This window comes from Siniperca chuatsi, linkage group LG10, assembly GCF_020085105.1.
Source record: "Siniperca chuatsi isolate FFG_IHB_CAS linkage group LG10, ASM2008510v1, whole genome shotgun sequence".
NCBI classification, from domain to species: domain Eukaryota; kingdom Metazoa; phylum Chordata; class Actinopteri; order Centrarchiformes; family Sinipercidae; genus Siniperca; species Siniperca chuatsi.
The window spans coordinates 7,207,060-7,234,374 of NC_058051.1; the positions used below are offsets into that span (position 1 = coordinate 7,207,060).

Here is a 27,315-nt window from a genome sequence, read left to right on the forward strand (position 1 = left end):
ACGTGGTCTACCATGTCAGAGTCATATGCTTTGTTTGACACAATTTGTTCCTACTTTCTCCCTAAGAGGTTTTGCAGCACTGTAACAACTCTACTTGTACCTTTGCTTCTGAGAGTCAAGAGTTATTGTTCAAATGACCACAAGAGGTCTTTGTCAGGTAGACATGCACATAGATCTTTTTGGACATTTGAACAAACAACCAATGCTTCTGCTTTTCTGGTAAGGACAGTATCTGTAATTTCTTCTGCTGCATCCATCTTTCTTTCTTTCTTACCTCTCTCTGTTGGTCTTTCCCTCCTCTCCCTTTCCCTTTTCTCCATTTTGCGCTGCTTCTTTTTGTCTTGTATGTCTTCTCTCTCTCCTCTAACTTTATCTTGCATTTCATTTTTGTACCACTCTCTTTCACCCTCTTCTTCTGTTTGTCTGCCGTTTCTTCCGTCTTTCTTTTTCTCACTCTCAACTCTCAACTTTTCTCAATCTCTTCCTTCACTCTCCTTTTCCCTCTCTTCACATCCCCTTTTTTCTCTCTCTCTTCCTCACTCTTCCCATCATTCCTCTTTCAATTTAGCTCTCTTTGCTGCTTTTCCTCTTTCTCTCTCATTCTGCATGTCATACAACTTCAGCCTCCTCCTCCACTTCTCTTTTGTATGTATCTCTCTTACTAATATCCCCTCCTTCTTCTACCTCTCCCCCATCCCTCCATCTCCGGGTCTCACTAGTCGTTTATGCCTCCTCGGTGAGTGCTATTACAGCATCACTTTGCATTTAGATAACCATCGCTTCGCCACCCCAAATTGGTCCGGAGCAGGAGGAGGGGAATAAAGAGAAGGGGCGAGGGAGAAGAAAGAGGGGAAGGAGGAGGAATATGACAGGGGGAAGAGGACGAGGTGATATTGAAGTTCAAGCCAAATCCTTCCCAGAGAAATAATTGCAGATGTTGGAGCCTCTGCAGTTGGTGACACACGGCAAAATTTTAGGGGAAATACAGACCAGCAATTTCACCACTGGCAATTATGATCAACAGCATTTTCCATTACACTTTCATTTTGCCGCTCACCCGCTGTGTCATCCACACACATTTATTTTGTTCCAGAATCCCTCCTATCCCCAGTCCCAGAGTTATGCCAAAATGAGTTGCATTTTAATATTATGACAACTGTTCCACTTTTCAAAGCCAAGGAGCCGTAACCGTGTGAGTAATGAAACTTACAAAAATGTAACTTCAAGTTTTTATTTTGTGTCCTTCATGAGTGTTGTTGTTATACAAGTGGAGCTCACATTGTGGGGGAGCATTCATGGGTGTGATTTTTATTTTTTTTTCTGATACAGACCAAAAGCTCTTTGCTTACGTACACTGGACAAATTTGTATGGATACAACACAAGCATCATAAGCATCATCTATCAGTATGTGCATCTACAGTTACATTAATATTACTATCTAAATTCCGTCCAGTTGAAGTTTCCAAATGAACTGTTTATCTGAACACTAAATCAAGTAATCTGATGAAGTTTATGTTTACATGCACTAAAGCGTGTTATTGGAATAAATGTCCAGAAAAATGTTTTATACTTGTGTCATTTACACTTGGTGAGCAAAAGAATAAGATGTATTCCTACTCCAAAAATGTTCAGTGTAAGCACTGTTACAATACCTGTTGTTTTATCCTGAATGATAAAATGTTTAATGTGGACTAATCAGCTTTTTCTGACGGAGTTGTATTAAGCATTTTCATTCTGGTGGGCAATTTTTCCTCATTAACACTCTAACAACAGTTCTTGATGATGCACCTTGCAGTCCCAAGGTATCTATGACAATGTGGTAACTGTATCATAAATGATATTGTCATAGACTTAATATAATTTTCAGGTGTTTGACTGATAACAATAAAAAGACGAAAAGCTCAGGAATGCAGTAAAAGTATATTGAAATATACATTTTGTGACAGAACAATGGAGCTTAAGTACAATGAACACATTAGCCGGAGGATATGATTGCTATGATTACACACTCTAATATACTAATATCTGCTTTGGAATTTGCTTTGGAATGTGTATAAAAGCATATGATATACCTACACAAGCATCTAATAATTAATCAGAAGCCAGGTTTTGAGAGAGAGAGAGTTTTTGAATCCATAATAGAGGACTGGAGTAGACACGCATTCATACACACCACTGTCCTTTTGTCATTAGCCATCAGAATCAGTTGTGTGTGGGTGCAATTGCATATGTAGTGCCTCTTTCAAGGCACCAGCAACTTTACTGTAATTGTAGACAAACAAAGCATTCATAGAGTCCCTTTAGGATATTTGCTCTCTGTGCCTCCCCAGGGAAAAGTCCAAAATGAAAAGAGGAAAGAAGCGAGCATAATATGTACTAACTTTCCAAAAAGATAAATGAAATTAAATTAAATAAATGAATACATTTATACATCCAAATACTAAGCTACAAAAATAAAAAAAACATACATAAACCCACATGTACCATACCATACCTGTAATTGCAGAGAAACAACATTCAATAACATTCACAGAATCTCTTGCATAAATGCTCTCTTTGCCTGTGTGTTACTATGAAAAAAGTCATAAAATGCTGCATACTAGCCAGCATGCTCTCAACATTACACTCTGGCATTGCAAGCTACACGGCAGCCCCGCTACACAAGACTGTCCTCCTAATAGCTTGTCTATGCAGGAGGCATTTCAGCCGCGTTTTTCAGTTGTCCGTCTCACACGCATCTGATGGAACAGATACGATCCTATTTTCATCAATCCAGCCGTCTAAGCAGGCTGTGTAACAGCACAAAGCTTATCTTTACGCTTAAAGTCTATTTTCTTCAGTTTATGTGTGTAACTAAAGTGATTGTGTATTGGGCTCTGAGCACTGCCAAAATGCTGGGTGACCTACCTCAATACTGTGCCAGAATGCATTCGGTGTAGACACAGATGGAGCACTGAAGCTGCTGTAGACAGCATCAATTGGATATCAGCAAATGGCCAAAAAAATGACATATGTTAACATTTAAGTGACAAAGCCTCCTAGCGGCCATGTGAGTTATGACTCTTGTTTGTCGGGCGCAAAGGAGGAAGAAGTATGACGTTGTTATAAATCCACAGGGTCTGGAGGGATTGGAAATCGAGGTTGATGAATGGATCAACAAAATGTCTGACTTAAACACGGGAGACCACAGTTCATTTTCTGTTTCCTAGCGACAGTCAACATTGGTTTCTTTTAACCATGCCCATTATCGTTCCCTAACCTTAAGCAAGTGGGGTTTTTTTTTTAACCATGACCATGAAGGTCCCGTAACCTTAACAAAATATTATTTTTTTATTCCAAACCACAATGTTTCCCTAACCTAGTAAAGTATTTATTTTAATTCAAACTATGATCTTTCCCTAACCCTAACCAAGTCATGTTTGTGCCTAAACCTAACCAAACCTTACCTAACCCAACTTAACCTTAGCGTTCAGAAAAAGGTTTTATTTTTACAATGGTGATTGCAACAGTTTTGGTCGGCAGACAAACGATGTTGTAATCTCCTACAGCGGTGTCAGATTAGAAAATGCTTATATGTGTTGTTCTGGAAGGAAATTACAAAAGATGCATTTTGTCAATTAATTTGGATGACTTGTTGGCTATACACGTTTCAACAAACGTTATAATTACATTCACTTTACATTTAATGTTACTGAATATATACATAGGAAAAACACCTTAATTAATCAGAGCAAAGAAAATGCGTACCTACCCAGGGAAAAGTCTAGAGTCCAAAGTAAAGCTAGCAGAAGTGCAGTTGTAAAATAATAGTCACTATACTGTACTTGCTGTTAAATCACATTTCCTTAAATAGAAAATTATCTCCTGTAAATCCACATAGGATTTTACAGGAATATATAATACCCTGTTCATTATTTAGCACAACAACATGCACACTACTACACATATTTGTTGAAGGTAATGTGTGGGACAGACTCATTAAGGTCTAGACAAGATGCGAAAGAAACCAAACACGAACATGCCAGCATCAATTCTGCATGACAGAGCACCTGAGACTATAAAAGAGAAACCCTGTCAATGGTCCATTATAAGAAAAACCCATTTTACTGAATGTGATGAGGATTGAGACAGTATGCACCCATATGCTTTCAAACTTTATCATAACTTTACAGAAAATCATTTTTCAGAACATTTTTCATTTAATCTTTATTGAGCAACATCTTCTAAATTGTAAAAATAGTAAAAAAAAAAAAATTGAATTTTGTGAAAATGTAATTTTGAGGTTTAATTTTATGGCAGTGAGCAATCATATTCCATGTTGGAAAAGTTAACATAATATCAGTGATTGAATGAATGAATATGAGGCAGAAGAAGAGCACTGCACTAGGGAACATATGGGATTAGAGTGGAGAGGAAACAATGAACTGAGCAAACAGAAGCTGTAATGCTGCAGATGAACAGCATTTTCTCTTTAGTCCAGCTCTGTTTCTGCACAGTCTTGGAAACAATATGAACAAAAGCCAGTCACCTTGCTCTCTCTCTGGCTGTTATTCATTGATATTCTTTCTTACACTCCTAGTTAGCCGTAGCATTAGCAGCCTCCCCTGCTGTTCATCACTGGCTGAGCTGTAATTACAGACGCATCCAGAAGAGACAAAAGGAGGAAGCTTGAAAGCAGGCTGGTCTTTTAGCCCTGTGTTTGAATGTGTGGTTACATCTGTGCAGTGTGTGTAGGTGTGCATCATGTGTGCGATAAAGATCAAGTAGAGACAAAACAAGTGCAAAGAAGCCTGGTCGTCTAAAAATGCACTAAAAGAGTCCCCCACCATCTATTCTCTTTCCCTCTATCTCTCTGGTTGCCAGCATCTTTTTTCTTTCTCACTCTCCATCTCTCCTTCCCCTCCTGCTCATGTGTCTCTTTTCCCATCTACTCCGCTTTTCTTTCTCTATAATTGCTGCTGCATTTGCTCTCAGAGTTGAGTCTAACATAACAAGGATCACACTGATTTTGTCACTGATCAAAAACAAAAAAATAACAGATAGAATCAGGTAAGTGAAACAAAACAAACTTTGACCAAAAAAAAAGAAAGTAGAAAACTTGCCTGATCTTGACAAACACACGCAGAGACCTCAACTCTTAAGCACAAAAGTTACGAGAGGTAATTTGATTTGTGTCTAAAATCAAGAAAAAAGGGACATTTTTTTTATGCCTAATTAGCTTCTTTTTCAGGCAGCTCTCTGTGGAGATTTTAATTATGATTTGGCATCAGCCGGCGTTTATGGGATGAAATGGACGTTGTTGATCAAGGCTCTGTTGGAAGGTGGTAGAGATGGAGGGAGATACAAGCAAACCAGAAAATGAGGGAGAGAGAGATTGTGGAGCTGATCAAACACATTTTCATTCACACCATGCTCAGCTACATGCTGACAAGCCACGCACACCAAGACCCATATCGTAAGCAGAGCCCTTTTGCTTGCTTCAAAATTTGCACTTAAAAAGTCAAAAGCCACAACATTTTTATAGAAATGTCTATTTTGCTACTTTCTGTTGACAGTTGATGTAATAATTCAGCTACTGGCAGCTTATGAAAGCATTTTTGTATTTGCAGTTCTAAGCACTGAATGTCTGCTCTTTGTCTCTTCCTGGAAGAATCCTTTTGATGCACAGGAAGTGTTCCTAGTTTGATGGAAATAAATATGAGACAAATAAATAGTTCCGTGTAGTCGGCATTAGGCTGGAATTAAAGTTCTGCAAATATACTTCTCCAAACACTTCTCCACATTCAGTTATGTGCAGCATTTTCTAGCCTTTAGTAGCGATAGTGACCTTGACTGAACATGGCATAGAAAAGAGTGCCTCCTATAGACACTCAAATTCCAAAAGAAAATCCCAGGAAATACAGTGAATTTCAGATGTATAAGTACATTTTTAATATTGGCAGCATGACTTTTTTTGTGTAAAATGTGGAGAACTAGACATTAAAGTTTCAGTAATCAGTACTTTTATATTAACAATGGATCAAATGGCTATGCTACAGAGCGTTTTAGCATCTTTCAGATCATTGTTTTGACTTAATGGCCCACAGTTTTACTGTTCAGTGGTTCGCTTTTATCACTCCTGTTTCTAGACACATGAGGCAGCTGTTTTCAGTAAAAAAGCTCTGATAAACCCACTGTACGCGACCTGCCAGCACCAAGCAGCACCAGAAATTAGCAACTAACTGGTGAACATAGTGGAACATTTAGCAGCTAAAGAGCCAGATATTTACCTCAGGAGAAAAACAATGGAGAGTGAATATTGGATTTACATTTGTCAGGTAGACGGAAATAAAGTGGCAAACTGATGTAAACAAAAGTACGGTACATAATGTTTTCCCTTAAAGGTAAATACATATATATGCATGTCAGGGGTGCAGTGGCAAACCATTGTACCCTTAAGGCTAGGAGTTGTTTACTGGAAGAACCTGTCCTTTCTGTTTTGCTGTGTAACTATTGTCATTTTCATAAAGAAGTTGGAGGTGATACCTGATATTTTCAGCAATGTTAATTCACTTTTACTTTTATTCAGTTGTGTAATAGTAAATATACATGGTAGTGTACCCTCCAGTCAGTGATTATGATAAGGCAGTCACAAATATAGACATATACTGTATCACTGTACATATAATGTTTTTCAACATTTCCTTTTCCTTATTCTTAACTCACAAGAAATTAAACTATGATTTATTGTAGCCTAAAGAAGTGGTAAACTCTATGCAGCCAATCAGGCAATTTTAACTTTCAACTGAATCTGGCACCTGCTTTCAACAACCAAAAGCACAAGTCTTTAACTAATTAATTAATTTAATGCTGATTTTAATTGATAGAATATTCCAGCTGTACAAGCAGAACAGGATGACTCAGAGGTTTTTAGGATGAGAAATGAACTCTGAGACCGGCAGTGCCACATTGAGCCACATAAGATGGAAGTTAGCGGAAAGGATGTTCACACAAACACACACATGCACATACGCGTGCACACGTACAGTAATCTGAGCAGCAGTTTCATCTGTGTAACCACATCCTCTGCCTCAGTGTGGAGAAGGGGAACCTGACACCCCATTGCCCTATATGAAAACTCCCTAGTCATCTCTAATATAGGCCGGAACATCAACATTTAATATGCACAAGGGGACAGCAAAGGTCATAGCAGGGGCCCAGGATGATGAAAAACTATACAAATTCTTGCAGATGAACAAAGATGATGGAGCTTGAACACACACCAACAATGCATCATCCTTTATGATGCAAATTCACCTTTGTCTCCTCTCCCCAAATCCATATTTGTATTTAAAGGGTTACATTGGAAGTAATGATGGGAAAATTGTACTTATACCACCATAGTACAATAGATTAAGATTAATAAGGATAATAATGGCAAATGCAGCCATATGTTGTGTGTTTTAACTCAACCACTAATATATTATATAATATTTTACATTTCTGACAACTACTTTCCAAAGCTTACCATAGGTTCAAACATTGTTTTTCTATCTTCAAGTCATTCGTTAATTTTAGTTCACATTATCATTATTATTACAGTTGCAGGCAAGGGACATTGTCAAAAATCTCCTTGATAATGCAATTAGGGATGGTCATGACAATAAGCCTTCTTCAGAACAGATAATTTGACTTATCATAGCAAAGGCACAGGTGTTACTAATAACATTAATAATGGCTCTGTTCTATTGTGTCCCAGTAAGTCATGACATAGTGAGGCAGCATGCACAACACCAGGACCATCAAACTGAAGCAGCTCAATGGAATTCAGCCATCATTCATTTTATTATTTGCAGATGTGCTTTTCCTGTTGTGCCATGTTAAAACGTCTCCCTTGAGACATGCTGCCAAAAAGCACCGGAGAATTTAATCCAAAAGGATGGGCAAGCAAACATGGCTGTGGCGAAAAGGATGAGGTCCAATTAGTTGTTACTCTCATTAAAAATGTTGCTGTGAAGCAGCCAACTCTGAAGGCTCAGATGTCGGAGCTTCTTTGAATGCGCCACAGTCTCTTCTTGCAGCATGGCTGCCTGGAGTGGCTTAAGAATCTTCCTAAAAAGGTATGATGGGAGCAGTGAGACGAATGCTGTACAGTAAATGTTATGTAAAACCAAAAAAGAGGTTAAGAGGTTAAAACATTTTAACCGATCATTGTTTATTTGAGGGGGCTTGCAAGGGGCATAACAATGGTGAGACATAATTTGTCCAAGTTTCATCAAAGTCTGATGAGCACTGTCTTAGATACATAAAACTGACAAATGAGGCAGTGGAATGTTAAAGTTAATGTCTGCTTAGAGTCTACCTTATCTATCTTTTAACATTAATGTTGTTTCAAATTGAAGTATTTAAGTATTCAGGCAACTATTTTATCTGAAAAGACAAAAGTTGATGTTTTGGAGTGAAAATCTGCTCTAAATTGGCTCCAACAGCCTGTGGTCTTTGGTGAAGTAGCAGACAAGGCCAACACTGCCGATAGAGATGATGATAGAGATGATTTGTCAAATTTCAAGGGGAGCTGACCATGAAACACATGTCAGTGAAACACAACAAGCAGAGTGGCACTGCTCTGTTTTCATGTCTCCCTGCTGCTCAGTGTGTGTGTGTGTGTGTGTGTGTGTGTGAGAGAGAGAGAGAGAGAGAGAGAGAGAGAGAGAGAGAGAGAGAGAGAGAGCGAGCTGAGCGAGCAACACACTGTGAGCAGCAGGGAGACATGAAAACAGAGCAGTACCACTTTGCATGCATTATAAGATGACAGGATCAATCAATCAAGCTGAATAGGAACATCCTTTTATTAGGAATATATCAAAGAATCTGATTCCAGTAAAACAACGTTTATCATGTCATTTATGAGCCTCAACCACATTACAAGGAGCATGAGAACACACAGTACCGTAGCCTGTACCGGGTCCAATGCTGCCACCTATGCGCGCCATAGAGAGGTGCGTCTGGCGATCCGCTGTAACGCACTTACGCAGGCAGGGGGCGTACTCATGTCACTAACCTCTCTCTCTTTATCTCTCTCTCTCTTACCAAGGGATGCCGGTGCCGGAGTCTAACCCGCAGCTCTCCTCTCATTCATGCTGAGCGCTGCTCTCCTGTGCGCATGGAACTGCAGAGCTGAGCTTTGGAACCGGTGCTGCTGCTGCTGTCTGACAAGAACGCCGGAAATGGAAATGTCTTCTGCTGCAACTCTGACATCCTAAAAAACATGCCAAGCAGGACGAACGCGAATGACAGTTTGATCAGTAAGTACAGTCAAACTTTTTGTGGTTGTTAATCGTCCCTCTACTCGTCTTGGAGCTTTTTTCTACATCCGAAATGTTGGTGACATTCCTCTCCTTCTCCGACCCTTCCTTTCCCCTTTCCTCTCCTTGTCCTCTCTCGTACCTTCCGCCAATGTCTGTCTCATGTCTTCGTCTCTAACATCGGTGCACATGGACCAGTCTGTGCTGCGGGAGAAATCAGGCTTTCTGTTGATTCATTTTTGCGCTTCGATTATCCCATGGCTTGTTTTGCGCACACACGGGGAGAAGCAGGGTACGCCGAGGTTGCAGATGAACTATCTCCAAAATGACTGAATGTCCCCTTTTTTCTGGTGGAATTGGTCAAGTTGTTGTAGGTGAAGGACTGCCTTACTTCACTGGCAGGGAACTGCGGATTGTGGATGCAAAGTGGCAGTATGAATTGGCTGTTAATATATGAACTCCAATGGCTTATTTTCTTTCCTTCATGCGTGAGCTTTGATGTTTATATAGTACATTTCAGATCGCAGTAGTATTATAGAAATGTTGTCGCAATGGTATAGTGATGCCATTAGGCTAGCTAGTATCTTATAATCACTATAAACCCTTTGCTGACCGCGCCACAGGTACACAAGCCCCTATAAAAATATTATTTGAGTTTTGGATTTGTAGCTGTCGTGGTTTATTGTGATGGTTCTTTGCTGAAAAACAGGATTGAAGCCAGAATGAATATGTACATCGTTGCATCTACGCTCAAGACACGAATTGAACTTGAAAACACTCTTTGCCACTGTGCACGTGCATGTGCGCAAATATGAGTGTATGTATGCAGAGTCTCTGTGTGCGTGTGTTTGTGCACGTGTAGAAGTTTGTACATGTATGCAGTTGTGTGCCTATTTCTGGTTGTTTAGACACACAATGTAAATGTTTGAATATGTGTGTATAGTGTTTGTCCAGTCTGAGGGCTTGTGAGTGTTTTTTCTTCTGGGATGTGTGTGTGTGTGAGTGCATGTGCAAGTGTGTGTGTGTGTGTGTGTGTGTGTGTGTGTGTGTGTTAGTGTGTGTGCCCCTCACCCACCCACACATAAACACACACACACAGCATCATCATTTTGGAGTCGCATCAACGTGCTCTGACAGTTTTGTGTCACCTTATGAATTTTTGACTTGAAATGCGTAGGTGAGGCAGAGGGGCTGATTTTGAGAGACTATGGGCGCCGAGCCACCAGTTTGGCTGCCAAGCACATAGAAAAAATCTCTTTAGGTTGTGTGTGTGTGTGTGTGTGTGTGAGAGAGAGAGACTTCTCTTTGCATGTTCGGAATCTCCTCTCATCTCCTTCTCTCCCTTTTTATCTCTCTCGAGGGTGAACTTGTGAGGCTCAGTGTGTGTGTGAAAGAGAGAGATGATGTGGGTGCTGTGGAGGAGATGCAAAGAGATGTATGGGGAAGAAAGACTTCTCCCCCACTCTTTAGTGTGCGTGTGTGTCATGAAGTGCTGGGACGCATTGATAAGGCAGAAACCCTGAACATCACCTCCACTTTGGGGTTGAGGCGTGACATCCAAAGTGACTGCATGCATGGTTATAGTGACATAATGACTGTGGAACATATTAGTTCCTGTTACACCCGCAGACACACACTGTTTTCAGAATTTTTAGCCTGAAATGAGTCAGAATCAGACTCCGATGACAGCGGTGCTGCATGTGCTTTTAGCTGCCTGTAACCTAATTACCTAGTTTATTCTTGGAGTCTTTTATTATTAATTTGTTCTTAGAGGAGATCATCCTTTCTTCCCGCTCTCTATGTATCCACCTTTCTATGTATTATAGACATTCTGTGGGTGCTTTAACCAGTGCTCAGTCATTTTTAAAGGAAGTTCTAGGATGACACTTCCCATGTGATACTAGTGTCTATGGTGTTTAATTGCATATTTAAAGTAACCATATCATACTTTCTTTTTAATCTCCAATGGATATATAATAATGTAATATTTATATAGTAACTGATGGTGTGTTTGGTGTACTCAGTAGTAATGGATGTGGTATCACATCACCTGTAGGTACAGTAGGTAGTTTGATGTTTATGGCAATTTTATTTAACCTGTTATATATCCATAATATTCTAAAGTTTTACTCCATATATATTAATTGATGAATAATTTACTGCATAGTTCTTTTTTATAAGGGGGTATTTAAGTGAAAAGCCTCATTCTGTGTTCATGGATGCGACTTCCTTCACTGTTGCCGGCTGAAGTGTGTTCCTTCTGGAGCTTCCTTGACATTGAGTTTTATGAGCCACATTATAAGTGAGAATGGGCTCACTATTTCGCCTAGCAGGAAAACCATTGTGTTTGGGTAAAAAAACGCCACAGGTAATGTGTGTGTGTGTCTGTGTGTGTGTGTGTGTGTGTGTGTGTGTGTGTGTTGTGTGTGGGTGGTGGTGGGGGTGGAGGGAGGGTTTGGGGAGTTTTGTATTGTGTCAGTGCTCTCAGCCCTCAGTGGCTAAGACCCCGGCTGACCTGAGAGCTACAGACGATCAACGATGGACCCTGCGGTCTGTCTGCGTCGAGCTGCTTCATACCTCAAGTGCCTACAATAAATAAACCAAGGAGAATCGATGGCAGTAGAATGACAATAAACCAGATTGATTAAGTAGTTTTAACTCATTTGAGAAACACCCAGAGGAAGGGCGTGTTATCATAACATGTCCATAGGATGTAATGAAAATGGCATTTAGCTGCCTTCATAGTCTACATTTAAATGCCCTGTGGGTGGCCCCAGCGGGAGCTGAAGCACCGATCCAGCGGTGTTGGAACCATGCTCTCGCCTATTGAGCTGCTGATGACTAGACTGCTAAGCTGATATTTCATGGCAAAATACCAGTTTGAATCCCACATACAACACAAGTTGTTTTAACTGCCTTTGGAAGGCAATGCATCTGATTAGCTCAGACCAGCAATGTAGATCAAATAACAGAGTGATAGATTTCTTCAAATAAAAATATGACAGATGTGATATGAGAGCAAGTAAGGTTTGTTGATAAGCTTTTCTCTTCCTCTGCTGGCTTTATCTTTCTGTTAGCATAAATTTAAAATGATACCAATATTTATTGGAATAGCAACAGTCCACAATTAAAAAAGGGAGAGTATAGCCAGTAGGTGGAAAACCGCTTAGAAGAATCTGCCAGAACAATCTGGAGATCATAGTGGTGATGGGATTGCTCAGTATCAGGTCTGAAAGTCAGAATGTCTTTCAATATATATAATCTTCAATAATATTTAAAGAGCAACATCCAGCAACCAATAAACTGTTTTATGAATGCATGATAAGACAATTGGGATATTCCCAACTGGAATATGAGAGCATGTAGTAAAATACCTAATTTTGTTTGATATAAACAATAATCCTGGTGACAAAGCTGAGAAAATTAGAACTGTAATTAATGTGGAACCTCTCCCCATCATGTAGTCTGCGTTTAATAGGCAGTATTTTAAGCATTGGCCAATGTCCAATCATTTATATTATAGGATATTATACTCTTTTGTATAATTGACTCCAACATGAGTATTGGTAATACTAAAGTCGGTAAGCCAATTTGTCTTGTTTTTTGCTTCTTTTTCTGATGAAGTGTTTACAACTCCCAATTTATGTCTGAACAAAATAGAAAGAGACTGAGAAAAAGAGGATGAGAGCAAAAGAGAGAGAGAGGGGGTGAGAGAGATGAAGCGTCTGAGCTTTTAAGTTCCCGGCATCTTTTTGATGCAGCCTCCGCAGTGAAAGGCCAAGGCAGATCAAACAGGGCAGGCAGATTGAAATAGTTGCTCTTGTAAGGGGAAGAGACTCTCCGATGCTGCACAGATGTGACAGGTAACTGCAAGACAGAGGTGGCAGCCACGTTTACACGCTACCTGATTGCAAACACTCACTTCCCAAGTTTAAAATAAGACTTGCGAGGAGCTTTTTGATTGTCGTTAACATCCACATTTGGTATTTTCAAGTGAGACAAACGGCATGTGGGAGGGGGAGTTATTTCCTATCCTAGTGTGAGCAAGGATAATTCTGCCGTTGTTTTGTAGCAATTAAAAGAATTTCAGCAACCGATTTTCTTCTGCTGCTGCAGACCATACAGCTTGTGTTTGTTGTCCCAAATGGCCAATTTCTGCCTTATGTTCTGTGCTGTCTGAACAGTTGAGGCAGCAAAGTAATCAGTGTGAGTGTGTGTGTAGCTGAACAAACCTGCATTACTGAACTTGTCTGTGTTTCCTTTGTTTCTGCAACATTAGCTTGGTCAGCATGTCCATATTTCTCACACACACAGACACACACTCGGACATCCTCCCGTTACCCTCCTTCTCTTCTTGTATATATTTAGTGCTGGTCCAAGGTCAAAGTTAGAGTGCTTCGTTATTGTTTTTTCCGTACATGGCTTTCAGATGCCGATCTGCCTTCTGTTATCTGTAGTGTTGGTTAGACTTTCCCCAGGCCACCGGGAGGTGTAGGAGGGAGGAACAGGAGGGAAATGCAAAAAGGTGGTAAAGGGGAAAGTAGACAGAGGGAAGGATAAGGCGATACTGCAAGACTATGACTACTAGGCATCATACCCTCTATGCTTAATTTGAAAAACTTAAGAACATTGCCAGCTGTTATTTCCAATTCAATTTTATTTTTATAGCTCCAATTCATAACAGAAGTTATCTCATTGCACTTTTCCTCTAGAGCAGGTCTAAACCGTACTCTTTATATTTTTTACTGAGACCCAACCCAAACCCAAACCCAAATCCCACCATGAGCAAGAACTTGGTGACAGTGGCAAGTCAAAACTTCCTTTAAGAGGCAAAAACCTTGGGCAGAACCAGTCTCAGGGTGGGCGGCAATTCGTCGCTGCCGGTTGGATTGAGAGAGGGTGGGGTGGTAGGGTGAGAGAGAAGGGGTGGGGGGGCAAATTTCACCTAGAATTTTAAAATAATAATATGATGAAATTGTAGTGGTGATATTAATAAAGTAATAATAATAACAACAATAATTATAATAATAGGAATGATAGTGATAGGAATAATAATGATAATAACAATTGTAGTAGCCGTTGTTGGGCAGTTGTTGGGCAGTTGTTGGGCAGTTGTTGGGCAGCGGTGGCCCACAATCACAGATCCAGACTCTGCAGCTCCGGAGGCAGAAATACCTGCTGAAAGCGACAGGAGAGAGAAGAGAGACGAGAAAGAACAAAACTAAGGGAGAGAGAAGATTTCGAGTTAGTAACATGCATTAATGGGATAAAAATGCATACAGATGGAAAGGGAGAGGAGGAAAGAGGAGCTCAGCGCATCATGGGAAGTCTCCTGGCAGTCTAGGCCGGTAGCAGCATAACTAAGGGATGGTTCAGGACTCAGCCAAGCCAGCCCTAACTATAAGCTTTGTCAAAGAGGAAAGTCTTAAACCTACTCTTAAATGTGGAGATGGTGTCTGTCTCCCGAACCCACACTGGGACCTGATTCCACAGGAGAGGAGCTTGATAACTGAAGGCTCTGGCTCCCATTCTACTTTTGGAGACTCTAGGAACCACAAGTAACCCTGCATTCTGGGAGTGCAGTGTTCTAGTCGGGTAATATGGTATTATGAGTTCTTTAAGATATGATGGTGCCTGACCATTAAGAGCTTTGTAGGTGAGGAGAAGGATTTTAAATTCTATTCTGGATTATTTTACAGGGTGCTAGTGCAGAGAAGCTAATATTGAAGAAATATTATTTCTTTTCCTAGTTCTTGTCAGTACACATGCTGCAGCATTCTGGATCAACTGGAGAGTCTTAAGGGACTTATTTTGGCAGCCTGATTGCAGTAATCCAACCTAGAAGTAACAAATGCATGGTCTAATTTTTTTGCATCATTTTAAGACAGGATGTGCCTGATTTTTGCAATGTTACACAGTGAAAGAAGGTAATCCTTGAAGTTTGTTTCATAAAAAAATCCTGATCAAAGATAACTGAGAGGTTCCTTACGGAGGTGCTGGAGGCCAGGGCAATGCCATCTAGAGTAACTATATCTTTAGATAATGTGTCTCAGACGTATTTGGGGCCAAGTACAATAACTTCAGTTTTGTCAGAGTTTAACATCGGAAAATTGCAGGTCATCTGCATAACAATGAAAGTTTATGGAGTGTTTCCTAATAATATTGTCTAAAGGAAGCATATATAAAGTGAATAGAATCGGTCCAAGCACAGAACCTTGTGGACCTCCATGAATAACTTTGGTATGCACGGTCGACTCACCTTTAACGTGTTTGAATTGAGATCGATCTGATAGATAGGATTTAAACCAGCTTAGTGCTGCTCCTTTAATGCCAATTAAATGTTCCAGTAGTTCCAATAGGATGTGATGGTCAACAAGACAAGTACAGAGACAAGTCCATTGTCCAATGCAATTAAAAGGTAATTTGTAATTTTCACCAGTGTGCTGTGATGCACTCTAAATCCTAACTGAAAATCCTCAGATAAGCTATTTTATTTAGAAAGTCACACAACTGAGTGGCGACTGCTTTCTCAAGGGTCTTAGAGAGACAGGGAAGGTTAGATATAGGTCCATAGTTTATAGCTTTTTAAGAAGAAGTTTAATTACAGCTATTTTAAAAGACTGTGGGACATATCCTGTTAATAAAGACAGATTGATCATATCCAGTAAAGAAGTGCTAACAAACGCTAAAACTTCTTTAAGCAGCCTAGTTGGAATGGGGTCTAAGAGACAGGTTGATGGCTTAGATTAATTGATCGTTGAAGTTAGTTGTAGGAGGTTGATAGGAGAAAAGCAGTCCAAATATCATCTATCCATATATCAGGTTTTACAGCTGTTTCTAAGGTTCCTGTGTTTGAAGATAAATTGGTACCAGTTGAGGGCAGGACGTGATGAATTTTTTTCTCTAAAATTTTATCATTAAAGAAGCTCATGAAGTTGTTACTACTGAGGGCTATAGGAATACATGGCTTAATACAGCTGTGACTCTGTCAGCCTGGCTACAGTGCTGAAAAGAAACCTGGGGTTGTTTTTATTTTCCTCTATTAATGAGGAGTAGTAGGCTGCTCTGGCATTACTGAGGGCTTTCCTATATGTTTTAAGACTATCTTGCCAGGCGAAACGAGATCCTTCCAGATTGTTGGAACGCCATTTCCTTTCAAGTTTTCATGATGTTTGCTTTAATTTGCGGGTTTGGGGGTTATACGATGGAGCTAACCTTCTTTGTTTTATTATCTTCTTTTTTAGAGGGGCGACAGAATCGAGTATCGTTCGCAGTGAGCCTGCAGCACTATCTACTAGATGGTCAATCTGAGAGTGGCTGAAATTAGCATAGGAGTCCGTCATATTGAGACATAGCATTTGCTATGCCGCTTCCTTAAATTTAGCTACAGCACTATCAGATAGACATCTAGAGTAGGAGTTTTTGCCTAATGGCATGTAGTCCAGTAATAGGAGCTCAGAAGTTATTAAATAATGGTCTGATAATGAAGGATTCTGTGGAAAGACTATTAAATGTTCAATTTCAATGCGATATATACCAGAACAAGGTCGAGGGTATGGTTAAAACAGTGAGTGGGTTTATGTACACTCTGACAAAATCTAATGTCTCTAATAATGAGATAAACGCATTACTAAGGCTATCATTTTCAACGTCCACATGAATATTGAAATCACCTACAATAATGACTTTATCTGTTTTAAGGACTAAACTTGATAAAAACTCTGAGAATTCAGATAAAAATTCAGAATAAGGACCAGGAGTGTGGTAACACTACAACAAATAGAATTCGCTGTCATGTTTTCTAGGTTGGGTGTGAAAGACTAAGAACAAGGCTTTCGAATTAGTTGTGATTTATGATTTGAGTTGAAGATGGCTGCAACTCCAACTCCTCGGCCGGTGCCTTGAGGAATGTGAGTATTAATATGACTGGGCGGAGTGGTTTCATTTAGGCTGACATATTCTTCATGACCCAACTAGGTTTCAGTAAGACAAAATAAGTCAATATGATACTCTGATATTAAATTGTTCACTAGAACATCTACAGCTTTAGATGACAGAGATCTGATGTTTAAGATTCCACATTTAATTCACCTATTTTGTTGTGCTATTTCAGCAGTGGTAATCTTGTTTAGGTTTTTATGTATAACTCCTCTTCTGTTAACTTTTGATTATTAATTTAAGTAGTCAGGGGGCAGACACCGTCACTAACGAGTATTGGGTGGGTAACTGCTCTGGAAGTGCAGAGAAGTGTGTAGGACTGTAACTCTGCCTCCTGGTCCCAAATCTGCTAACAACTCTCAAATTTGGCCTTACAGCACCAGGAAGGGCTCTATCATGATACAAGCCAAAAAAACAAACAAACAAACAAACAAACCCAAAACATCTTCAAATACTACATTGAATGTGTTTCTGAGAAGAATAGGTTTGCAACATCTTGTTCATCTGGAATTCTCCCCCAGGCGAGCTCATGAAAGCACTTTGAGTTGAAGTTTCGATGTTAAAGTAAGTTTCTTTGCAGTCTCAGATAGAGGAAACTGTTGGAATGTTTGGGAAGTCAATATTCAGAATTCACATATTATGATGTCACACTAACTGCACACTACAGGCTTATCTTAAACAACCAAGCTGATGTCTGTTGCTTTGTACCAAATGACACCTAAGGGACAAGAGAAGCCAAAGATTGAACACTGGCAAGTTCGGCTTTCTTCAAATGGAGCACTTGCTCAGTGGTGTTTTTGAAACAGTTAGAATTTTTCTCACCTCCTGTGGGGAGAGAATTTAACATGGCTTACACCAGAAATTTTAGAAAAAATAGAGAGAATCTGTAGCAGTTGGTACGGATGGGAAGGACTTTTGTGTTGCAGCCTTTTAAGATGTGCAACTATGAAAGTGTCTTACTTGACCTTAAGACCTGGAGGAGAGAGAGTAAAAAAGAAGGAAGAATGGGGGATTTTTGGGCACCACAGTAGAGAGAGAAGGGGATAAGGAGGGATAACTGAGGTCTGTGAAGGCGAAAGTAGTAATATACAGTATGCTCTGCTATCTGGGCTTGCTGGTAAGGCTCACTGATGGAGGGAGGGGAATAGAGCAGATGAAGGAGGCTCAAGAAATTGGAATGTTGTAGGGGTGAGAAGGTCAAAAGGGAATATAATGACAGGTGTTACAATTCTATCCAACTTTCGGGCAATTTTTAGGTAAACAACTGTAGAGTTGCAAAAAGCAAAATGTAAATCAAAACCAATAAAATTAGTTTCTTAAGCAAATAATAGAATATCAGGAAATATCCACAAGACAATGAAGAATCTTTCAAAAAGTGTTAGGCAAGGTGTTTTTGTTCTTTGGTGTCCACTAATGCTAGCCATATATTAATCTGTCTGGAGATTAACTAATGTATTTGGTAATATTTTAACCCACCATGTAATCTAATCTAACAAACTCTTGAAATACTTGAAACCTAGCTAGTGATATATTTGTTTTGGCCTCTATTGAGAAGGATATAAGGGAGGAAAGAAAAATAAATAAGAGAGAAAGCAACAGAACATCAAGAGAGTAAAGTCATTGAGAAAACGAGGTTTAAAAATGAGAAATGGAAGAAAATGAGAAAAGAAGAAAAGAGAGCTGGAAGCAGTGAGGCAAAAAGAGTGTGACAGTACATCTGACAATGTGACTCAGATGAGAGGACTCAGAGGAGGACGAGGGGATGGATAGAAACAAAGGCACTGAGATTGAGGTTGTGCAATTCAAATCCTGGTCTTTCTGGAAGTGATTAGGAATTTCAAGAAATGAGGAGAGAAAGGGAAGTGGGAAAGAAAGAGGTGAAAGGAGACATAGTGACAGAGACATTGGTGACTCACTTGATGAAACAGGTTTTCCTGTCTTTGCTGATTTTGATGGGCAGTCTAATGGTCACTATCTCTTAGATTTTCCTTGTGACAGTATCTTGATGCTTCGCCCTAGTGCAACAAGTGCAGTCTTTCATTATAGCACTGACTCAACTCGGACATTGCCAGTGTGGACAATATGGGACATAATCTGACTTTTGGAACCACAGTGGCCACAAAATGCATGGAGTTTTCTGCTCTAATTAGTTTGAAGAAACAATAATAAGAACAATGTTTCAGTTAGCTGACTCACATAGAATAGACTATGTGAGTGTGGAATATGTACAGTGATGATGTTTGGCATCTAGGCTCTGACTTCATCACTCCCCGCAAGGAAGCACAAATCTCAGTACAGCAGGGAGTGGAGAATGATGATGGTAACTTCTTTAGAAACTACAGGTGGATGCTTGGGGTAGAGGTGGGTTTTATATAATGCTATAAGAACAGCAGTAGCGGTGATTGTACAGTGGTGTTACAGAGTGGAGCTTCTTCCCTCGTAAATGTTCTTTGGCCGACTCCTTAGGATCGGCTCAGGACATCTGTAATGGTTACCTGTAATATTTTGTATTGTATCCTATAGTATTTTGTGTGCATTGATCTGTTGTGGCATTAGGGTTTGGACCAGATTTAGACAACCTCTCCAGCAAGATGAAATACTGTTCAAATGTACTTAAAAAAAGTATTGTCATGACTGGGCCCTCAGTGATTTCCAATGTTGTAAGGATCACACACTGCACTTTTTTGCTGATGTATATGTGGGAAAACGTTTGTGTAATATTCAAATCATGTTTTTTTGTTAAAAAATGTGAAAAAAATGAGTTTCTGGGATGAACTATTGTTTGAGAGAAGTTTTTAAAGAAGCCGTACAAAGTATATACTGTTCTTAGTATCCTAAAAGTCACAAGTGTAACTTCTCTTTCATTACAGTGCCAAGCTAGAGCTTACTCAACTGTTATAAAAAATGTCCCTTAATTTCAACCACCCCCCCCAAAAAAAAAGAAAAGACAAAAAAAGAAACAGACCATAACAAACAAAAACTACATTTGTATGATTAGTTATTCGTCATGCTGCCAACAGAAACAATTTGCCAGCTGTAGAAAAATATAAGGTAAACAGGCAGTGCCATCTCTCTTGTGTTTCAAACATTTTGAGAGGGATGCTGGCAGGACCCACTTGGCCCTGCTGTGAGGAAACTGCAGTGAAATGACAGGAATGACAGCACAGAAATGCTGAGTCAGTGAGTACAATGACACTCCCGATCATCACACCCGCGCACACACAGAGGCTCATCTCATTTTGTTGAGTGCTTAGTCAAACAGAAACCTGCGTGCGTGAGGGAGGGGTGGCTGTAAGGTTTTGTCTGTGTGTGTGTGTGTGTGTGTGTGTGTGTGTTTTGAGAAATAAGATCAGAGAATCATAAGCAATGCGTCCTCTCATGTGTCTATTGGCTCTTATCATCCTTTTCTCACAGCAGGTCGTTTCATATCCTTACGCACACAAAAAGTTGACCATTTGATTGCTTTGGACTTTGATTGTTGTTGAGTTAGCACCAAACTGGGCAACGGCACCGTCAATGTGGGGGAATCAAGCTTCTGGTGCAGAGAGGCCAGTGCTACTAGTCCAACATCTCCAGTGGACATTTGTCTTGCTCTAAATTGTAGCAGAAAGGAAAAGTACAGTATGCAGGTGCCTGAATCATGCTTGAAGGTAACTGGCTTTTGCTTTGTTGTTACAGATTAACTTCTTGCTCGAGTTGAGAAATGAACTTTTTCCGCTCAGTTTAAGCCTCCTGGAGCGAGATTCTGCCAATCTATTGCCCTTCTTCCTCTGTCTTTGTATACAATTCTGCCAGCTTTCAATTCCCCTGCGTTCTGTCTGAAAGAAGGGATATGGCTGATAAGACACAGAATTGGTGTAGTGTTGATAGTAAATGCTTACACCCCACAACAAAATCAACCACAGGGTCAAAAACATCTTGAAATCCATTTAAGGCACCTTGAGGTTTCCTGTTTGAAAACAGCAGTGCTCAGGCATATCCTTTGTCATTGATATTTCCCCGTGTATCACTACTTTTATAGGGTGGTGATGTATGGGAAACCATTTTAAGGCAATGCAGACGAGCAATTTAGCTTTTAACAGATGCAAGGATTGTCGAAAATGGACTGAAATTGGAGAGAAAGTGTTGAGTTTGGCGGAAGCAGCAGTGACACAACCATAGGAGAAGCTTTTGTCTAGTGAGATGGATTTACTCAATAACCTCTGCCTAATGGGGCTGTCTATTATTTTCTGTTTTTGTGCCTGTCTCTATTTCTCTCTTTCTCCTTTCTCCACAGCTTAGGTATTGTGTGCTATTATTTTGTGTGTTATTCTTTCCCTGTCTCTTTATTCTCTCTCTGCCTCGCTTTCTCTTTCTCCTTGTCCCTCAGGATATTCACAAGGCTTTGGAAAAACCTAAAAGAATTCTGTGTATTTAACTTTAACCCCTTAAGTAATATTAAAAATCGTAATTATTTAAGGTCTTCTAATGTTTTTTTACCATGAAACAGCAGGTGCTTTTGTCTACTTTTCCTTTTATTATGTTACTAGAGTTACTAGTACTGCTGACATTCTAACTGATTTCACACATTTAAGGGCAACATACAATGTGGTGTATGTTGGCATCAAAACACCCACACCCATTATTTTCTACAGTATGTAAGCCCACACACTGGCAACGTCAAGTTGCACGTCATATCAGATTGACATGGATTGTACATACAATACAGTCCAATGGACTGCAGGCCTTAAGTAAATTCTTTTGGTGGGATTTGTTGGTCTCTGTAATTAATATTATAAAGAGTACGGTCTAGACCTGCTCTATAGGAAAAGTGCAATGAGACAACTTCTGTTATGAATTGGCGCTATATAAATAAAATTGAATTGAATTAAACAGGCTGTACTTACTTGTCATGGCTTGACTTGTAAAGCCATGTCATAACATTGTTGTGTATGTAAAGGATTTCACTTTTTACATGTTTTTGGACAACTTTTGCCAGCACAGCAGTACTCGAGTCCAGACTCAAGATGTTTTATATATTATGTTGGATTTGTCTCTGTCTCATGGGTGTTTTATTCAGACTTGTCTCAGAATTGGTCTTTGGTCTCGACTGAGTACAACTGGCTTTTTAGCCATGTTAGCGGCTTTATCTGTGGCTAAGTTGGTCTGTCAGTCAGTCCACCACTTTGGTCCAGACTGAAATATCTCAACAACTCTTGGGTGGACTACCATGAAATTTTGTGCAGACATTCATGGTTCCTAGTGGATGAAGCATACTGTCCATGGTGATCCCCTGAGTTTTCTTTAGCAGCAGCATGAAGTTGACATTTTTGGTTTTGAGTGGATTGCCAGGAAATTTGGTAGAAAAATTCATGGATGAATTGTAATCGCTTTGGTGATCCCCAGACTTTTCATCCCACACCATCATCAGGTCAACATTTCAAGTTGTCCAATACTTTTCTGTTTGACCAAATACCTGCAAAATTAATGACTTCCTCATGAAGTTCAGCTGTATTTTGTGTTTAGTGCTAATTAGCAAATGTTAGCATGCTAACATGCTGAACTAAGCTAATGAACATGGTAAACATTATACGTGCTAAACATCAGCATTTTAACATTGCCATTGTGTGCTTGTTAGCATGCTGACATTAGCATTTGGTTCAAAGCACTGCTGTGCATAAGTATAGCCACACAGAGCAGCTAGCATGGCTGTAGACCCATAGTCTTGTTTCTATTAACTTTGCCTGTCTCTGTCTCATGGGTGTTTTCATTCAGACTTGTCTCGGTCTCGATCTTTGGTCTCAACAGAGTACATTTGTTTAGTTTAGTTTTTTTCCTTTCCTGCCTTTCTTGTGCAGTGCCACTGGCTGATGTCAAATCAGACTGGAGAGGTTGCTCTGCTGCACTCCACAGAGAAATTCTTCAGTATCACATGTGCTGTTCTGTTCAGTCATTTACATGTGCAGGTAATGCCTGTTTTCCATAGTGTGTCTTTGGTTTGAGATTTATGCACAAATGTGTGGAAAAAATATCATACTTTCATTGCTAGCCTATTTCTAATATCACATTTTAATGTAAAATTTTAATTATGATTTTAGAATATAATGGAACATTTAGGCAAATTTTACTAATTTCTTTGCTCTATCTCGAAACTGCTCAGACTTGGGCTTTTCTTGGCCTTGACCTATGTGGTCTTGACTACAGCCCTTGATTTTGCCAAGAAATATGAACATACTGAAATATTGTCATGGCTGTTGAAACATCAGTTACATGTCATCTAGATATCCGAAAAGCTTTAATTTTTTTAACATAATTTTGCCCAGTTTTAATACACAGCTAGATGTCTCTTCACTTGCTAGTGAAAGTTGGACTAAGCCACCGCAGTGGTAGTGGCATTGCTAAAGAGCAAAACACAGAAATCAGCTGGCAGATTAGTCTATTTCCTACCATCAACATGCATCAATGCTCCAGAAAAGCATCAATTGTAGCTCACTGGCACATCCCAGCTACTATATTTTGGCTAATTAGCTGTCCTATGTGTTTGGTGTGTGCTATAGGCGTCAAAAGATGTCATGAAGTCTGTGTCGTGTGCCCTTTAGTTCATGTTGCTCAACTTTTAATGCAGTATGTTTTATTGGTTCATAATCTTAAAATGTAATTTTGGTTTTCACTTTGGCCTTGCATTAAACTCTAGGTTTATAGTCATAGTTTTAAAAGTCAAATCAGTGAATTTGAAGATTGCATCTACTGTGTTCCTACCATCTTTTTTACTCCTTCTGATTCCACTCAGCCTCTTCATCTGTTTTTTCAGCGTAGCGGCTGTGTATGACGGCTGTTTTATTCCTCCCTCTCTCTCTCTGTCTGTCTAGTACTTTAGGTTTTAGAGATTTCAGCAGACTGACTGGAGCAGGCTTTTTTGCAGGCTGCTCTTTTCTTCCTAATGAGAGAAATGGAGCCATTCGCTGCATACATACACTTTTTCGCTCTGTGTTGGTGTATGGGTGCATGTCTGTGTTCATTGTAGCGTGTGTATGCAGAGTGTTTTTTAGTGTTTATGGTTGTGGTTTTGTGAAATTGGTTGAGTGAGATATTATTTGTGTGTTTTGAGTCAGCGTGTTTTTGTGTGTAGCTATGGGGTTTGTTTTTGAGCATTTATGTGTGTGTGAGTTCCATGCCTCGCCTCTCCACACACTGTTTCAAATTCTTTCCTCTTGTGAAACCGAGGAAACTGAACAGTTTATGTGGCTGTTGAACACAGCATTTCATTTTCCCACTGTGTCTTGATGTAGTTGACTGGCTTCCCTGTGTACTCCTGGAGGAATTCAACTCCATATTTCTTCTTCTGTAGAGCTTTATTATAAACTCAGTTCATGCATACCTGCACCTGTGTGTCTTTGTGTGTGTTTGACATGGTACACTGTGTTCAGAAATGGGTAAATCCTAGTATACAGTTGTAGATTTCTTATACTTAAGGAGAGGATTGTCCAACACTGTCCTCACAGCCACTGTCCTGGCTTATGTTTACCTATGATCCCATGACAACATAATTGAAACACTGAAACATCTTGGTAGCTCACATTTGATTCTCACATTGTTGCTGGTGATATTTACTATAATATCTTAAGTACCTTAATATTAGGATTTGCTGCTTCTTCTTGTCTTAATTTATGATAAACTGAATATTTTTGGGGTTTGGACTGTTGGTTGGACAAAACAAGAAGAAGAAGCTGATGATGTCACTTTGGGCTCTGTAAAATTATGATAGGCACTTCTCACTATTTTTTGACATTTTACAGACCAAATGGAGAAAATAATCTTCAGATTAATCCATGATGGAAATAATCATTAGATGCAGCCCTAAAATATAGAAAATCTAATTATTTTTTAGTAAATGTAATTGAAACAAAAATGTATTAAACTTTAATTTATAAAACAGTCAAACATATTTTTTACTAAAACCTTCTCCTCCCGGCGGTCCAAAGCTCCTGTGCGTCTATTCAGACGTCACATTAGTGTGTTACCACCCAGTATTGTGTGACTGTGTTGTGTATCGATGTGCTCTTGTGTACGTATGTTATATCCATGTCACTGTCACTGTGTATGATGAGTCTGTTCCACACATCGGATGTTTTGCCACAGCTGCTGTCGGGATTATTCTTGATGCTACAGAGAAACAGAGAATAAAAAGCATGAAAGAGTGTGAATTGACGATAAAGCTCTGCCACTCTTAAGGGATTAGAAGGGGTTAAACATCAGGGCGACCGGCATTTCTCTGTCACACACTTGCTGCTGTTGTGTACGTGTGTGCATCTGTGTTTGTGTGGGAGAGAGAGATGTACAACTACCATGACCTACACAAACCACATTGTCATGCTTGTAGATGTGTATGTGTGTGCATTTGTGCTTGTGCATAAATGTACATGTATGTGTTTTTGAAGATACGTGTGTGTGCATGTGTGTGTGTGTGTGAGTGAGTGACCTATAACTACCATGGGGCCGCCAGGCAGTTCCAGAGCTGAGCAGCAGGGGATTACTGATGGGTTTTTCTCTGCATACTGATGCTCAGAACTGGAAAAAAAAAAAGTTGCATGGAGAGAAATACAGAGTAGAGGGAGTGTGTGTTTGTGTGCATGTGGGAGAGAAGGCGAGACAGAGAGTGAGGAATTGCTGCTTGTGGTGCTGTTTAAGAGTGACTTAGTGGCTATTTCATACTGCAGGAATACAGTGCAAAACCTCAGTTCATCATCAGAACTCCATACACTAGTGTTTTGACAGTGAAGTCGTATGTTACATACAAACAGACATAATGAACTCCCTCTTATCATAAATTAAAGGCTTGGATATATACTTTCTAATGTTGGAACAAGTCCACCACCACTAACACAGACCACCACCACTGGAACACAGATATTGTTTTTCCAGATGAAGAATTTTTCTTTTTTGCCACATTTTCTTGACAAAAAAAGGATATTTTTCCATGTCTTTGATTTTCTTGCCGCTTGCTACACGTTGCCTTTTTAAACATAAATATACCATTGTCAAATTAGCTGTGATACCTTGTTATGATTACTATAAACAAAGGAAACCAATGGTAGTCTCTGTCTCACACAGTAGAGCTTCAAAATGAAAACCACATTTCCCATCAACTTTGTTGCTTTTTCTTGAAAAGGAAAAGGTATAGAGTCGTGAAGTAAGTCTCTGGTTCCAAGAATATTTTTACCCATTTGAAAATGTTATGTTATGTAATATGTTATTTTAATGATATCCTCAATGGTCATCAATAAACCCCTGGATGATTTAATGTATTACAGGTTATGGCCATCAGTTCAAATAGTTTCAAGTGCATTTCTGAGAAGTTTTTTTCAGTTCAGTTTGGTATGGCAGATGGGTCTAAATACTATACCCTTATATATGCCTCAGCCTGCATTGCTATGAAGAAGAAGCCAGTCAGAGGTAGAAAATTTAAAATGCTTCACTATTGCAATGGGGAACAAAACACTGCAGCACTATATCAAAATTGATCCAAAATTAATGATACCCTGTGGAATTTTTTACCCTAGTAGTGCTATGGAGAATGTTTTTACTAGTGTGTCACCGTTTTGGTTTTATCACGCATGTGCACAAGGACACGCATGTGCGAGCATATGGAAAATATAATACTCATTCCTGCCATTGATTTCACACTATTCTGCTAATCGATAGTTGGGTGGCATTAACGCGAAGAAGCGTAATAGTGTGCCCGCAAAGTTAGCAAACAATTGCACAATCTAAAATATATTATAAATTGGCATTGCAAATGTTTTATGAGTAAGGGCACTCAGCACATTTGTTAGGCCTCCTGGAACAACTCCTCCAACTTCACTGCTCTGTTCCTCTTCCGAAGTGATTTGTCCGTCAGCCTTTAAATTCCACCATCTGCTGTTGTGAATTATGGAATCGTAATACTTTATTGGTATGAAAATGCTATGTACACTGAGCTATTTGATCAAAAAATCATTCAACGACATGGTGTCTGTTGCTTTATTTGAGGGAGACTTCAACACAAGCAGCTTACAGGATTTTGCAGCACTCATGCTTTCAAACAGCCCATTCTTTCTCTTCTCCCCCCTGTCC

General features: G+C 39.6%; 1 protein-coding gene across 12 annotated transcripts in view; it reads left to right on the forward strand.

Moving 5' to 3' along the window:
• Positions 1 to 8,920: 8,920 nt before the first annotated feature.
• LOC122882838 (plexin-A1-like) overlaps positions 8,921 to 27,315 on the forward strand; it is a 325,344-nt gene continuing 306,949 nt past the window's right edge. For 3 of the 12 annotated variants that reach the window (XM_044210655.1, XM_044210656.1, XM_044210658.1), the window contains exon 1: positions 8,926 to 9,285. The gene's annotated coding sequence lies outside the window, so the exon portion shown is untranslated. Of the gene's footprint in view, positions 9,286 to 27,315 lie in introns of all 12 variants that reach the window. The other 9 variants (XM_044210659.1, XM_044210660.1, XR_006379472.1 and 6 more) reach the window with 6 other exon arrangements.